Source organism: Ictidomys tridecemlineatus, unplaced genomic scaffold, assembly GCF_052094955.1.
Source record: "Ictidomys tridecemlineatus isolate mIctTri1 unplaced genomic scaffold, mIctTri1.hap1 Scaffold_48, whole genome shotgun sequence".
Classification (NCBI taxonomy): Eukaryota; Metazoa; Chordata; class Mammalia; order Rodentia; family Sciuridae; genus Ictidomys; species Ictidomys tridecemlineatus.
Genome location: NW_027523119.1, coordinates 1,466,814 through 1,483,408, shown reverse-complemented (window position 1 = coordinate 1,483,408; position 16,595 = coordinate 1,466,814). Strand labels below are relative to the sequence as shown.

Here is a 16,595-nt window from a genome sequence, read left to right as displayed (position 1 = left end):
GGGTCAAGAAAGACAGAGTGGCCCTTTGATTCTCAAATGCCAGTCCTCAGGCTGGGAACAAACTGGCTGCTTCTGAATTGCTTGAGGAACTTGTTAGAGAGATTTCTGAAGCCTATCCCCAGAAAAGTTTGATATGGTATCATTTTTTCCTGTTTGATTCTGACATTATTAGGATTAAGAACTAAAGGAATAGTTAATAAATAAGACTTAGAAGATTGGAATGCATTCATTATTCAAATACATGGTTATTAAGCATCAGCTACAGGAAAGTAGCTTGGTTAGGTTCCAGGGGGTTTATGACTATGCAGAAGACATTCTGTGCCAGTTAGTCTCAGTGGCCAGCTCCCCTGGGTTGAGACTTGTCTAGAAAACTGATAAAGTACATTTCTGGGTGTGTGTTTCCAGAGACAATTGGCATGTGTCATACTGAGAGGGGGTAAGACCACCCAGAAGTGGACCACCCAGTAGGCTGGGGGACCATTTGGAAAAACAACAACAAAACAAATGGAAGGAAGGTATAGGGGTAGCCTGCGGCTGTGCACATGTGCAGCTTTTGGGGGGGATTGAACTCAGGGGCACATTCCAGCCCTAGTTTGTATGTTATTTAGAGACATAGTCTCACTGAGTTGCCTAGTGTCTTACCATTGCTGAGGCTGGCATTGAACTTGAGATCCTCCTGCCTCAGCCTCTAGAGTCACTGGAATTACAGGTGTGGCCACTGTGCGCAGCTGCAAAGCACTTCTTGAGCAGGTGCAGTCCTTGTTGCCACCCTGGTGTGGACTTCAGCTTCTGTATCCTTCAGTGTTGGCGGTGGACTTGTACCAGCAACTGTCCAGGAGGCTTACAGGCCTTCAGCCTTGGACCAGGGCTGCATCTTCCGTCTCTTTTGTTCAAAGGCTTCCAACTTCTTGGACTGAGCAACTACTGGTTTCCCTGACTCTCCCACCTGCAGGCAGCCATTGTGGGAGTATCAGCCTGATTGTGTAGGCCAATCTAATAGATCTCCTTTTATGATTTATATATGCGTGTATACATATACAAATATACGTGTGTGTTTGCTTATGTGTGTATAAAGAACCGATAGAATGGTTCTATATCCTAGTAGAATACATTGGTTCAATACTCTATTGGTTCTTTTTCTCTGAAAATCCCTGACCCATTAGCATGGGCTGCCTCAGATCTCCGTACATAAACTGGACTAGCTGTAGGAAGGTAGGTGGCAGGCAGAGATGTTCTCAGACACCAGCTCACAGGTCCCAGTGGGACAGAGAGAAGAGAATGGAACTGTGCTGCCTAGGGAACATAAGCCGAATCTTGAACCACGTAAGGAAAGAAGAGGAAGGCAGCTTGGCAGATTTCCCAGGAGTGGTCTTAGTTCAGATGTCCAAAAGTCAATCTCATGAGCTTGTGAAAAAAACATGTATGTATGAAACATGAAAGTATGTACGTAGTATTCAGCACAGTGTGGGGTGAATGTCAATAAAGGGGTGATAGAAACTGCAGGAGGGTTAAGAGGCTCGGGAAAGCACCACTTCCAAGAATACCCCCCATTCTGTAATTCCGTGTGACAAATTTCTTCCATGGATTTTGAAATTTTTTTTCCAACTTTAAGTCTTTTATGAATGATGGTGTCTATCATGAGATGGGGCCTGTGGCAGAGGCTAACTTCCACAGCCCAACTTTATTTCTGCAGAAGCTGCCCTCCAGAGAGTGAGCTGTGGTCCAGAGAGGGTTGTGCCACAGTCTTGCTGGGCACAATTCAGGAGCCACTTGTCAAAAGAAACAAACTTTATTTTTAGAACCACACAGGCAAAACAAAACAGCTCCTCAGGAAAAACCCTCAGAGTCCAACTGCCACCACTGGCTTCCCACAAGCCTCTCTCTCAACCAAAAGCCTCACCACCTCCCACAATCCTCCTGCTCTTGAGGCCGATTTGCTGGGTCACGTTGATGGAGCCATAAAAGTCCCCCAATGAGCAGCTCCGTGGTCTGAAAGGGCAGGGAAACAGCCCAATGAGCATCACAGCAGAGGAGCCAATCAGCTAGATTTTACTGGGGCTGCTGTGAGCCAATCATCAGCTGGCAGTCTGAAAGGGCAGGGAAGCAGCTCAATGAGCATCTCCAATGAGCATCACCACAGAGGAGCCAATCAGCTAGATGTTGCTTGGGCCGCTGTGAGCCAATCATCAGCCAGCAGCTGGAAGTTTGCTGGCAGCTGGAAGTTTGCTGGGGCCCCTTTGGCTGTGGCTCTCAACATCTCCCCCTCTCTGTTTAAACAACAAGCATGTGGCTTAGGGACGATGCCTGCCTTAGGTTGTCCAATAGTACATATGGTTCTTACCCATTGTTGGATAAGCTGACCTCAAGGCGTCAGCCTCCTGTCTTAGGTTGGTACCATTGCAATTGGATCTTACCCGTCACTGACTACTGGTCCAGTATACAGTCACACCTGTGGAGAGGTCTTTGTATGGGGGGGGGTGAGGTTCTTTGCCTCACCTCTGTTGGCCCCCAAATTTTAGCTGAACGATCATGACAAGCAGAATGGAGGAAGAAACACCAAGCCAATTGATGGCTCCTTTTGGATAAATTGTACCACTGATGACATCATCAGCAAAAATACCCCAACACTACCACAAGTCACTGCACCAACAGATAGTTCACAATGCATACAGGTGAATTCACAATGCATACAAGTGATACATAGTCCAGGCAAGTTCTGCAAGCAGTTCAGTGATGGCTATTGTAGAAGCTGTAGATTGGTTTTATCTTTGTCTTCACCAGCACTGGGAAGTTCTGCAAGCAGTTCAGTGATGGCTATTGCAGAAGCTGTAGATTGGTTTTATCTTTGTCTTCACCAGCACTGGGATGAAGATAGGAATTCTGGCAATAATGGTTAAATGCTGCAGTCTGGCTGAGCAGAAAATCACGAGCCACTCACAGCCTTGTAGATTCAAACAGCAATTGTTTATTCTTGAACTCACACCGGCACTCTACACACGTTCTGGGGAAATCAACGTTCTGGGCAAAATCCACCAGGCTCTGAATCCCAAATACTCTCTGAATCCCACCAGAACTAAATGGGAACTCAAGGAGTGGGCATGCCTGAGGCAGCAGGTTACGCCCCATTCCCAGTAGGGTGCACCTTAAACCTGGAACCGCCCTAAACCCAAGGAGCACCCTAAACCCTGGTCCGCCCTAAACCCGATCCACCCTGGTCCTTGAGCAAGGTCACCTTACATGAAATGTCACTGCAAATGACCTGGGTCATGCCATGCGTCATTCCTACTTGGCAATGGCCCTCAGCAGTTAAAGAAAAAATTATGTAACATTCCAGAAGTCACTAAAAGAAAACAATTTTCTTGACAATTTACATTATCTTGAACAGAATTATTAAATATAATGAAAAGGAAAGGTGAAAGTAAACAAACAGATCTCTTAACCTTTTTTGTTCACATATTAAAATAATCCTCAACAGGATTTAAATGGTTTAATTTAATTTTAAACCCAATTTAAATTAAACCATTTAAATCACGTGAATAAAAAATATATTTGGATCCATTTTTTCATGAGTGTTCATCATATATGATATATAGACATACGTACATACAAACATACAACATAAAACACAAGTGTGCACACAACACATAACATAATAGTAAAGGGCTTATAACTTTTTAAAGGTGAAATCTCTATTGCAATGTTTAAAAACTCTATAGTCAAAAAATAGAACTGATCAGCAAAACATTAACCTAGGTCTGTATGAGCTCAAAAAACAAAATAGAACTTCATGATGTGGGAAAGGGCAATAATAAAATAGATATTTAAAAAAGCATCCTAGTTCTGTCACAGATGTAAGGGTGGCCAAACTGGAGTTCTGGATATCAGCTGTTATGGATTTGAGCCAAATCATCTTATTTTTGGTCTGTAGAAATCGCTTTGGTTAATCTCTTTGGAATCAGAGATTCCAAATCAGCTGCTCTTCTCCCTGTGGAAACACACAAACAGACTCCCAACTCCAGACAATTACTGGGTTAGGACCTTTCCATTTTCCTGTTAGAATATCCTTCCAAAGTACCTTGGGCTTATGTACATTTTTTGGACATATATGCCTTTCTGCAGCACTAAACCCTGATGAATCCAAATTTTAAAAGTTTAGAGTAAAAAGGGTTATTTTAAGTTTATCTTTGGGGAATAAATACCCATTCCCAATTCCTTCTTTTTGCTTTAATAAGATCATTTTAATAGTTTGATGAGCTCTTTCAACTATGTCTTGTCCCTATGGATTGTATGATGGCGTTATCTTCTGCTGGCAGCTGGAAGTTTGCTGGCAGCTGGAAGTTTGCTGGGGCCCCTTTGGCTGTGGCTCTCAACACTATTTCTGTAAAGAATGCCATTGGTATTTTAATGAGGATGATATTAAATTGTTGAGAGCCTCAGCCAAACTGGCCCCAGCACCAGCTGATTGGCTCCTCTGTGGTGATGCTCATTGGGCTGTTTCCCAGCCCTTTCAGACCACAGAGCTGCTCATTGGGGGACTCTTTTGGATCTGCCCACGAAACCCAGCTAATCTGCCTCAAGAGCAGTTGAGGTGCTGGCCGGGAGAGCCTGTGGTGGCAGTTGGCCTCTGAGGGAATTCCTGAAGAGCTGGCGTGGTGCGGTGTGTGCGTTCAAAAAATAAAGTTCGTTTCTGCTTAATAAGTGGCTCATGAATTGTGCCCAGCCAGACTGCAGCATTATATCTATATTTTACTTTTGGAGGTATGGCCATTATTAACTCTGCCTCTCCAAGAACAAGGGGGGGGGTCTTTCCGTCTTCTGAGGTCTTCTCCAATTTCTTTCTTAAGAGTTTTAAGGTTTTTTTTGTAGAGTTCTTCATCTCATTGATTATATTAATTCCCAAAGGTTTGGATGTTTTTGTTTGGTTTGGTTTGGGTTTTGGTTCTTGGTTTGGGGTTTTGTTTTTGTTTGTTTGTGGAGGTTATTTTAAATAAAGTGATTTTTCTTATCATCTTCTCAGCTGAATCACTGTTGGAGTATAGGAAACTATTATAAATGTGTTCTTATATCCCGCTACTTTGATGGTTTCATTTATCATTTCTAGAAAGCCTTCTGATTAACATTTTTTGGGTCTTCTAGATATAGGATCATGTCACCAGCAAACAAATAGTTTGACTTCTTCTTTTTTTTTTATTTGTATCCCTTTAATTTCCTGCCCTTGACAACTTGCTCTGGGTAGAGTTTCAAAACCTAAATTGAATAGAAATGGTGAAAGTGTAATATTGATAATTTTAGAGAAAAAGCTTTCAGTTTTTCTCCATTCAGTGTGATATTGGCTTTGGGTTTGTTATCAAGTCTTTATAATATTGAAGTATGTTCCTTCTATACCTAGTTTCTCCAGGTTAACATGAATGGGTTCTGTTTCTTATCAAAGGCCTTTTTTGCATCTATTGAGATGATCACATAATTCTTGTCCTTAATTCTATCTGTGTGGAGTATTACATTTATTTTATTTTATTTTGGGCATGCCAGGAATTGAACATAGGAGCACTCAACCACTGATCCACATCCCCAGCCCTTATTTTGTATTATATTTAGAGACAGTTTCTCACTAAGTTGCTTAGTGTCTCCCCAAGGCTGAGGTTGGCATTGAACTTGGGATCCTCCTGTCTCACCTCCCGTGTCTCTGAGATTACAAGCATGCATCACCACACCTGGCTAAGAATTGCATTTATTGATTTGCACATGTTGAACAGACCTTACCTTCCTGGGATGAATTCCACTTGATCATGGTGTATTGTCCTCTTAAAATGTTTTCTTATGTGGTTTGATAACATTTTATTAAGGATTTTTATATCTATGTTCTTCAGGGAGATTGCTATGTAATTTTCTTTCCTTGATTTATCTTTATCTGGTTTTGGTATCAGGGTTATACTAACTTTGGAGAGTGGATTTGTGAGTATCCCCTCCCTTTCAATTTTGTTGAATAATTTGAGAAAGTCTGGTGTTATTTCTTCTTTAAAGGTATGATAGAACTCAGCTGAGAATCCATCTTGTCCTGGGCTTTTCTTTGTTGGAAGACTTTTAATTGTCATCTCAATTTTATTACTTTATATTAGGTTTTAAATGTCTTCCTGGTTCACTTTGGGTGATTGTATATGTCTAGAACTTATTCAATGTGTTCTAGGTTTTCCAATTTATTGGAGTATACATTTTCAAAATAGTTTCTGATGATTCTCTGAATTTCAGAAATGTCTGTGATAACATCTCTTTTTTCATCCTTTTTGTTAAAGGCTTCTCTCTCCTTTTCTTTTGGTGAGTTTGGCTAAGGGTTTATCAATCTTATGTACCTTTTCAAAGAACCAACCATTTCCTGTATTGACCCTGTATATTTTTTTAATTCTCAATTTCATTATTTTGGGGAGTAGTTTGCTCTTCCTTTTCTAAGTCTTAGAAATGGAGCATAAGATTATTTATTTAGGATCTCTCCATTTTTTAAAGATTGCCATTTTGCACTATGAATTTTTCCCTTAGAAGTGCTTTCATACTATCCCAGAGGTTTTGATATATTGTTTCTCACTTCACACTTGTCTCTAAGAACTTCATGATTTTTTCTCTAATGTCTTCTATGATCCATTATTCATTTCAGAGTATTCAATCTCCATGTATTTATGTGGAATCAATTCTTTTTTCTTACTGTTGAATTCTAGTTTCATTCCATTATAATCCTAAAGGATTCATGCCATTATGACATTTTTTTGGTATTTTAAGATGTACATTGTGACTTAGATTATGGTCTATTTTGGATAAGGTTCCATGAGCTTCTGAGAAGAAGGTAAATTCAGCTGCTTGGGGGTAATATATTCTGTAGATGTCTTTTAGATCCATTTGATTTCCAGATCTTCAGCAGTCATCTCCTCCCAGTAGTGGGTGAGTTCCAGGGCAATCAACTAGGGGAAGAAAAGATTACACCATCTCCCTAAACTTGTTAGGGAGGGGGAGAGGAGAGAAGGGGGGAATTAAAAAAAAATAAGCCTTAGAGCAATGACGGCTACTTTCAGAAGATGAACTGTAACTGTTACAGTCACAGCTTTACACATTAAGGAAAAAAAAGTTTGAAAACTATCCCATACCCAGGGGGAAAAAAACCTGCAAGTGGGACTTAGTGGGACTTAGTGGTAGAGCTTTTGCCTACCAGTCGTGAGACACTGGGTTTGATCCCCAGCACCACATAAAAATGAACAAATAAAATAAAGGTATTGTGCCACCTATCAAAGTTTAGCCAGAGCAGCGCTTTGCCTATCCCCAGCCTCAGGACTGGAGCCGCTTAGCGGCCCGCCCCCAGAACACCCAGCTGGTAGGAGTTCGAGGTGAGGCGCCATGGCCCCGAGATCCGGTCCATCTTCTCCTCTGGCCACAAGGAGGAGCCCCATACCAGGCCGGATGGGGAGCAGGCTCGGAGTCCTCGAAAGGGACCAGGCGGGACCGGCAAGTGCTTCCAAGTGGTGGCCGGAGCACGACGGAGTCCAGACGTCCCGCCGACCTGGGGAGGACGAGAGGCGGGGTGCCCGGAACCCTCGGACCCAGAGCCCCGCGAGCCAGTCCCAGGCAAGAAGCACGGCTGGAGGGCGGGAAGATGGAGAGAGGCAGGGGGACCCTGGTCGCGCTGCTCTCCCTCCCTGGCCCACCCGGAGAGAAGCAGGGACCCGCAGGGAGAGCGGGCAAGAGCGGAGGGCGCGGGCCTGGGAGCGACAGCCGTGGAGACGCGTGGGACAGTTGGGGGGCAGTGAGGGAGAGGCCGAGTGGGGAGAGCCGGCGGGGGGCAGTGGAGCTGGCGGCGCGGAGAACGGGCGAGAGCGGAGGGGGCGGGCGAGAGGTGGGGGGAGAGCCAGACGGTGGGGGGAGAGGGAGGCCGGAGAGAGGGTGCAGGGAAGGGGTCTGGAGAGCTGGCTGCTGCGGGGTGAAGGGCGGGGACCGCAGACAGGTGGCTTCCTTGCTGATGCCGGAGACAGTTACTGCGGGGTTGGGGGCGAGTGGCAGAGGACCTAACCCTGCAGGGAAAAGTCAGTCACTGTCCAAGAGCTGGGAGCGCTGCCGGCAGCGGCTTTCTGCCGGCGCCCGGCCTAAGGAGGGCGGCCTGGGCAGGGAGACACGAGAGGGAAAGGAGAGCGGCGGGAAGAGCCATACAGCCCAGCGCCCGGGACCTTGCCGCGCCCCTCGTTTGGATTCTTCTTTGCGCACCGGGTAGTCAGCTGATTCACTCTGTCTTCACGGCCTGACGTCCTATCCTCAAAGCTGGAAGCGCTGCTTTCTAGGCAGTCTAACGCGTTGGCGCTGTCCCCAGGGAACTTTTAATTCGATTCCTTGTCTCGTTCATGTACAGCTATTCTCATTGGTTTCTTTTCAATATCGCCGTTTCTTTATCGACATGGTCTTTCGTCTGCATTTATTCTCTTATTCAGTTGTTAGATCTTCTTTTAGATCATTGGACATTTTAATAATTAGTTTTTCATTATCTTTATCTGTGATTTTATCTACTTCTATAACTATGGGATCCTTTGTTGGAGCATTGTGAAAGGGGGGGGGGCGTGCCTGTTTCCTCAAGTTTTCTGAGATCACGGACTTTCACTTCAAATGAGATGGATTTTCTTTTCTCTTTTTTTTACATGTGTCCCTTTGTTGGTATCTTTCTCTGTTTCTGATATGAGTAGATGTCCAGGAGTAGAACCTGAGCCCCTCCTTAGGGCTTGGTTGTTAGTTTAAGGTTTTTGTTTTAATATAGTAGATGAACACAATACCTTTATTTTATTTTTATGTGGTGCTAAGGATGGAACCCAGTGCCTCATACATAACGGGCAAATGCTCTACCACTGAGCCACAACCCCAGCCCTTTTCTAGATTCTTGAGTTAAACAAAATATAGTTTTCTACAGTCACTCTACTGTGCTGGAGCACACCAGAAATTATCACTGTTATCTACTTGCAAATTAATTCCCATCTATCAACATCTCCCATCCCTTTTTCTGTACACACCATCTGATTTCAAATACTGAGATGAACTTTTTTTGGATTCCACATGAAAGTGAGATCATATGATACTTGTCTTTCTGGCTTACTTCTCTTAACATGATGACATCCATTTTCATCAATTGTGTTGCAGATGACAGGATTTTGTCCTTTATATGGATGAATAGTATTCCAGTTTGTGTTATGTATCATATTGTCTTTAAATCTGTTAATCACTTGATTGACACCTAGGTTGTTTATGTTTCTTTGCCTTTTTGAATAGTGTTACATTGAACATGGGAATGCAGATGTCTTTGACAGACTGTATTTATTTACTTTGGCTATTACTCAGTAGAGGAATTCCTGGATCGTATGCTAGTTCAATTTTTAAATTTTAAGGACCTCATACTGTTTTTCCTAGTGGCCCTATTATTACCACCTATAATTAATAATTAGAAAACACCTATCATTGTGTTCATTCATTGAAGAATCTAAGAACAGGAAACTGAGATAGAAGTGGGTTTATTGCAAAAGTGAGAGAGATATAGAGAGGACTTCTCTGAGAAAAGGGGGCCTCAGAGCTGGGAATCCAGTGGGAGTTTTGGCCTGTTCTTTTGATGGTCTCTGGAATTCCTCCTTTTCTTATCTCCTCCCCTGTCTACATACTCCTAAATATTATTTATTGGTTCCCCCTCTATCCATGCATCTGTTTTAGTTTCCCTTTTGGATCTCTTGCTTGGGAGTGCTAATATGGAAGTGTCTATCTGATTGGGTCCCTCACTTGTGACCACCAGCACTTAGGTCAAGCAGGAAGTTGACCTCATCAGAAGACCCTCCCCACGCTCCTTTGTTTGGGCCCTGCCCAACCTCCTCCCTTGCCATCTTGCCCTGTTTGCCTAAGCCCTCCTACCTCTCCCCCACTATGAATCTACATCCCGCTAGCAATATACAGGATTCTCTTGCAGGCACTTTTTGTTTGTTTGTTTGTTTTATTGTTAACAGTCATTCTTACTGGAGTGAGATGATGTCACCTTGTGGTTGTGATGTGCATTTCAAAGATGACTGGTGATACTGAGCACAGTTTTGTGTGCCTATGGGCCATTTACTTATCACTTTTGAGAAATGTCTTCAGATTTTTTTCTTCATTTTGCAATCAGGCTATTTGTTTTCTAATTATTAAGTTCTTTGAGTTCCATATATAACCTCTTACCTGATACACAACATGCAAATATTTTCTGACATTCTGTAGGTTGTTTCTCCACTCCCAAAACTGTTGCCTTTGATGTGCAGAGGATTTTTTATTTTGATTCATCTTGTTTATCTGTTTTTGCTTTTGTTTTCTCTACTTTTAGGGTCTTGTCTAAAAAATATTTTCCCATTACAATAGCCTTAAAATATTTAAAAATAAAATTTTATTTTTTTCAATTAATCCCTGGTTCTCCTGCCTGGTAAGCAAGCATTTTACCACTGCCCATTTAAACCACTTTGAGTCGATTGTTTCTGAGTAAAGAGCCACAGGGGTCTAGTTTCATTCTTTTTCCTGTGAATTCCCTACCCTGTTTTCCCAACACCATGTATAGAAAAAAATGTCTTTTTTTTAAGAGAGAGAGAGAATTTTTTTTTTAAGATAGACACAACACAATGCCTTTATTTTTTTTATGTGGTGTTGAGAATCGAACCCGGGTCATTCCCATGTAGGTGAGCGCTTTACTGCTGAGCCACAATCGCAGCCCCCAAACTGTCCTTTTTCTACTGTACATTCTTACACCTTTTTCAAAAATAGGCTGCTGTAGGTGTGTGGGTCGAATTCTATGCTCTCTCTTCTGTTCCATGGGTCCATGCTTCTGTTTGTAATTCAGCACCATGCTGTTCTGATTACTCCAGCTTTGTCCTGTATTTTGAAGTCAAGTCATGGAACTCCTCTTGCTTGGTTCTTTTCATGCAGGATAACTGTGACTCTTCAGGAGCTTTGTGGTTCCATAGAAATTTTAAGATTGTCTTTTCTAGTTCTGTGAAGAATGCTCTTGGTGTTTTGGTAGTGATTACATTGAATCTGCTGATCTTGTTGGGTAGAATAGACATTTGAACAATATTGGTTATCTTTTTATTTGTGTGTGTGTGTGTGTGTGTGTTGTTGTTGTTGTTGTTTTCAATTTCTTTCCTCATTACTTTATAGTTTTCATTTTAGAGATCTTTTACCTCTTTATTTTAATTTGTTCCAAGGTTTTATATTTTTTGCAGTTATTGTAAGTAGTATTGTTTCCTTGATTTCTATTTCAGATGATTTGCTATTTGTATATAACAACTCTAATAATTTTATTTTTTTGTATCTTGCAATTTTGCTAAATTCATCTATTACTACTACTAGTTTTGGGTGAAGTCCTTGGAGTTTTCTAAATGTAACATCAGCTCATCTGCAAACAGTGAGAATTTTATTCCTTTTTTTCCCAGTTTGGATGCCCTTCATTTTTTCTCTTGCCTGATTGCTCTAGCAAGCACTCCCAGAATTCCATTGATTAAAAGTCGTAAAATGGGCATCATTCTTCTGTTTCAGATCTGAGAGGAAAAAAACTTTCAGTGTTTATCCATTTGATATGATGCTTGCTGATGGCTTATTTGACACACCTTTTATCATGTTGAGATGTATTCCTTCTATACCTAGTTGTTCAGCATTTTCATCATGAAGAGATGTTGATTTTATCAAATGCATTTTCTACATCTATTATATCGATTTTGTCCTTCATTCTGTTAATGTGGGATATTACATTTATTGATTAGATAGTGTTGAACCATTATTGCATCCTTGAGATGCATTCCACTTGGTCATGTTGAATAATCTTTCTAGTGGGCAATTGAATTTAGTTTGCTAGTATTTTGTTCAGGATTTTTGTATCTTTATTCATCAAAAATATTAGCTGTGGGGGCTGGGGCTGGGGCTCAGCAGTAGCACACTTGCCTGACGTGTGTGAGGCACTGGGTTCGATTCTCAGTACCACATATAAATAAATAAATAAAATAAAGTTTTATCAACAATTAAAAAATATTTTTTAAAAATAGCTGTGGATTAGTTTTTGTGTGTGTTGTCAGGTTTTGGTATCATGGAATTGCTGGCTTTATCAAATGTATTTGGAAGAATTTCTTTCTCTTCTATTTTTGGGAATTACTTAAGGAGAACTAGAAACTGTTCTTCAAATATTTGGTAGAACTTTTAGCAGTAAAGCTCTCTTGTATTGGAATTTTCTTTTCTGGAAGGCTATTACTACTGATTCAATCTTGTTACTTATTATAGGTCTGCTCAGCTTTTTTATTTATTCATGATTCAATCTGGCTGGGTAAGATATATATGTGTAAGTGTTCAGGAATTTTTCCATTTATTCTAGGTTACCAAATTTTTGCAAATAATAACAAACATGGGTATCTTTGTTCCTAATAATCTCAAATGATCCTTTGTACTTTTGTGGTGTCAGTTGCAACCTTTCCCTTTTCTTGTCTGAATTTGAGTCTTCTCTCTACTTTGCCTAGTTGTCTAGCTACTGACTTTTCACCTGTGTTTAGTTCTTTGAAGAACCAGCTCCTTATTTCATTACTCTCTCGTGCTCCTTTTTAGTCTCTGATTCATTATTTGTGCTCTGCTCTGAACTTATTATTTATTTCTTCCTTTCCACTAATTTTGGTTCAGGTTTGGATACTAGATATTTTTAATACACTTGATAAACAAGAGTCTCCCAGGCTTTCTTAAAAATCACAGTGGGCTGGTCATTTTTCTGGCTTTTCTAGTATATCTAACCTGGCATATACAATTTTCTGAGCCACAAAGCACATGCTTCTGATTCCTTCCTTTACTACCTTTCTTCAAACTATGGATTTTTCATTTTATTCAGACTACAATATCACTTTCCAACCTAAAAAAAGGCAATCTCCTGGGACAATAGTGCCATCTCCTAAGAGTCAAGCTAAAAGCTATGAACCATAATTATGAACTCTTTCTCATGCAGCTGTGATCCCATCCTCACTGCACCCACCATGACTCAGCATGCACAGTCCCTTCTCCTGTGTCTGATCATCCTCTGCCAGGCAGGCCCTTCCCTCACAGCAGGCCTGGCACCACCATTGCAAGGTGATGTGCTGCTGCGTGTAGGCATTGTTCAAAGGGCAGAGGGGAAGTGGGCTATGTCCTGGGACATGAGGTTGCTGTCCCCTCCACTTCAAAGGAGGGGAACATGCTCACCTTAAACAGGTGAAGCAGAGAGCTTGGGAAGGGCCATTATTGCTCTGCCAGCTCAGCCCTTCAGAGGGATGGAGAGGAGATGCCTAAAGGGTCCTTTCTCACCAGCCCAACCTGCCTTTTTCCCTCACAGGCACTCACTACCTTTGCTATGACTTCTAAGGCAGCACCTGGACAGCAATGGTGTACAGTCCACGCCCAGGTGGACCAGAAGAATTTTTTCTCCTATGACTGTGGCATGGACAAGGTTAACTCCTTGAGTGCCCTGGGAGGGAAAGTGAGTGCCACAGTCAACTTCTCCACCACCATCCTCATTGGTCTCCTCATATTCTGCCACCAGGAAGGATGAGTTGTATGGTCACCCAGGCTTCTCCCATTAGCTATATGAGCCCCTTAAAGACATGGCCTGTTTCCTGTCTCCCTCACTTCTCAGGACCTGTCACAGAGCAGAAAACCTCACTGAGAGATATTGGGAATACACTAAAACAGAAACTAGCTGACATTAAAGCAGAAAATGACATGGCCAGAGGTATGTAAGGATAGTCCAGGGACATGAGAGAGCTGATATTGGTTGAAGGAAATTGATTGTGTGCATATAAAAAAAAAGAGTTAGATGTTGGTCCCTCTAAAAGCCCAGACATAGCTGTTTTGGAGAACAGAACACAGCCAGATTAGAAGGAAAACAGGGAAGGTGGTACTGAGTTGGACAAAGGATTTGTTAAGAAAGGAGGATGATTTCTCTCTGATGGGGGCAGGTGTGAACACCCTGGAGGGCAGGATGTGTTGTCAGCATAAATCCAACAGCTCCTGGAAGTTTGGCTTCAATGAACAGATATGGCTCCTTTTTGACTCAGACAACAGAAAGTGGAGAGAGATACATCCTGGGTCCAACTGGATGAAAAAAATGTGGGAAAATGACAAGGAAGTGACCGAGTTGTTGCACAGGTCCTCGATAGGTGACTGTAGAACCTGGATTCAGAACTTGAAGGAATGGGAGGCGGAGTTGGAGCCAACAGGTAACTGGCAGGAGGGGGAAGAAGTGGGATTCACATGAGATGCTGCTACGTGTGTGTGTGTGTGTGTGTGTGTGTGTGTGTGTGTGTGTGTACAATCCATCAAGCATGAGTCAGACCTGGGTTAACATTCATAGTTATAGTCTTCCTATCTTTTTCCCTTCTCACCTCCTAATGCCTCTTTTTTAGTGCACATTCTTTGGGTCTGACATGTGCTCGTCTCTTTTTGGAAATTCCTCTAAATCACTTCACATGTCAACTTCTCCACCACCATCCTCATGGGTCTCCTCATATTCTGCCACCAGGAAGGATGAGTTGTATGGTCACCCAGGCTTCTCCCATTAGCTATATGAGCCCCTTAAAGACATGGCCTGTTTCCTGTCTCCCTCACTTCTCAGGACCTGTCACAGCAGCTGCCACATAGCAGAGATCTGCCTTCCTGAATGACTTGGGGCAGCAGGATCTAAGCAGATATGTCCTCATATTTTGGTCTGAATAAGGGCTAACACTCTTGTGTTTTCATTTCAGGACCTTCAACCACCACCCCAGACACAGTCACTGAGAAGTCCTCAGCCAGTACCTTTAATCACTGGAATTCAGTACCTTTAATCACTAGAATCCTCATCATAGGATGCATCATAATTTTTTTCTGACAGGTATTGTAGGCAGATTGAAGAGAGGGATGGGGGAGATGGGGGAGCAATGAGGACAGGCAAGTAAATTCCCAAGATCCTAGTCTGTACCTTGACTGGTCCTTCCCATTCTGAGATGAGACAGAAGAATCAGGCCTCCAGTCACTGGAAGCATGAGCTTGACCATGCTCAGCCCTGAGTTCTGAGAAATACTCCCTGTCAGGGCCCAAGGGAAAGAGGAGTGGCCATACCAAGGCCGCCTGTGGATTCTAAAGGGTTTTAGCTTATGCAGGTCTGATTCAGACCAGATTTCTATAAGAGGGACACAGTGGGGCATGGTGTGGAGATAACAGGAACACAGGAAGGAAATCCCAATCCTGAAAGATGGCAGCATGGTATCTCCATTCAGTGTGTACAGAGAAAGGGACTTCATACCCACAGTCAAAGAAGAGAGTCCTGGGACCTCGGTCCTGGCTCAGTGGTAGAGTGCTTGCTTAGCATGTGTTAGGCACTGAGTTTAAACTTAAAATAAAGGTATTATGTTCATATATAAAAGAGAGGGAGAGAGAGGGTCCTATGGCTAATGCCAGGGTAAGGCACAGGGAAGGCCTTTCCCAGCCCAACCTGGAAGGCTGGAGTTCAGGGCTGCATTCCCACAGGAGGCTCATTTCCAGAAGCTGAGTTGAAAACAGAGTGGAGTCTGTTCAGGATGAAGGCAGAGGATGCCAGTTCTCTGGGGACTCCTACAACACCAGGATTGGGCTGTGGCCCTGGAACCCAGCCTCCTGCAGACTCCAGATCCTGAGCCAGCTCAGCAGCCCCTGCCTTGAGCAGAGCCTCTGCAGAGACTGGTGGGGCTGAGCAGCTGCTGGGGTCTGATGCTCCAGCTGACTTAACCAGAGTGGAGGGAGTAGGCAGGGCCAGTCACTTTTAGAGCTCTGCTGCTCCCAGGTAAGGAGAGGTTGAGGGAGAAGGGGGAAGAAACATGTCATCTGCAACCCCACCCAAAGTCTGGGAACTAGTTTCCATATCCCCTCTCTTTGGCCGGACTCTCCGCATCCCCAGGTCCTATGGACCCTCCTATCGGGGGAGGAGCAGACTTCCAGTCAGGGAGCAGATCCAGTCATTAGGGCTTCAGTCCTGAGACCAAAGCCTATAGCAGGGCAGGAACTGATTCTGGCCTGTGGGAAAGAAGGGAGGAGGGTGATAGAGGCTGTTGGATCCTTGGGTAATGGATGGAGGGAAATACATATCCCAAGGTGAGCACCCAGAAGAATTGAGATAGAATTTCTTCAGAGAGTCGAAGTAACACCTGTTTCTTTTCTAAAGGTGCTCCCAAGAAACTTCTGAAAATGTGATTCAGTTAAATAACTGGCCTTAATGGTCTTCTGCCCGTCTACTCCCTGCTCTTCCTCCATAGAGCAGATGAAGATTGAAGTACAAATCCAGAGGCCTCCAGTACGTCATCATGTATTCTAACTTAGCCTACAGCTCTCCGTTCATATCCAGCATGGGCGAGGTACCCATGGGAGAGATGGGCTGGCTGTGAAATAAAAACTGTGAAAGTAATCTATCAAGAAATAAATACAAAATGGCAAGAATCATATTTTCAAAGCAGGGCATGACCTGTTGGTAAAGTGCTTCCCTTGCACAAGGCCCCCGGTTCAATCCCTAACACCACACACACAAAAAAAATTATATACTTCATATTGTTAACTTTTAA

At 42.9% G+C, this 16,595-nt stretch overlaps 1 long non-coding RNA gene across 1 annotated transcript; it reads left to right on the top strand.

The window, feature by feature from the left end:
- The first annotated feature begins 7,968 nt into the window (after positions 1-7,968).
- On the top strand, positions 7,969-16,554 carry LOC144373767 (uncharacterized). The gene is made up of 3 exons (XR_013433318.1): positions 7,969-14,243; positions 14,769-14,896; positions 16,202-16,554. It is a non-coding gene; the product is annotated as an uncharacterized LOC144373767 (long non-coding RNA).
- Positions 16,555-16,595: the final 41 nt, after the last annotated feature.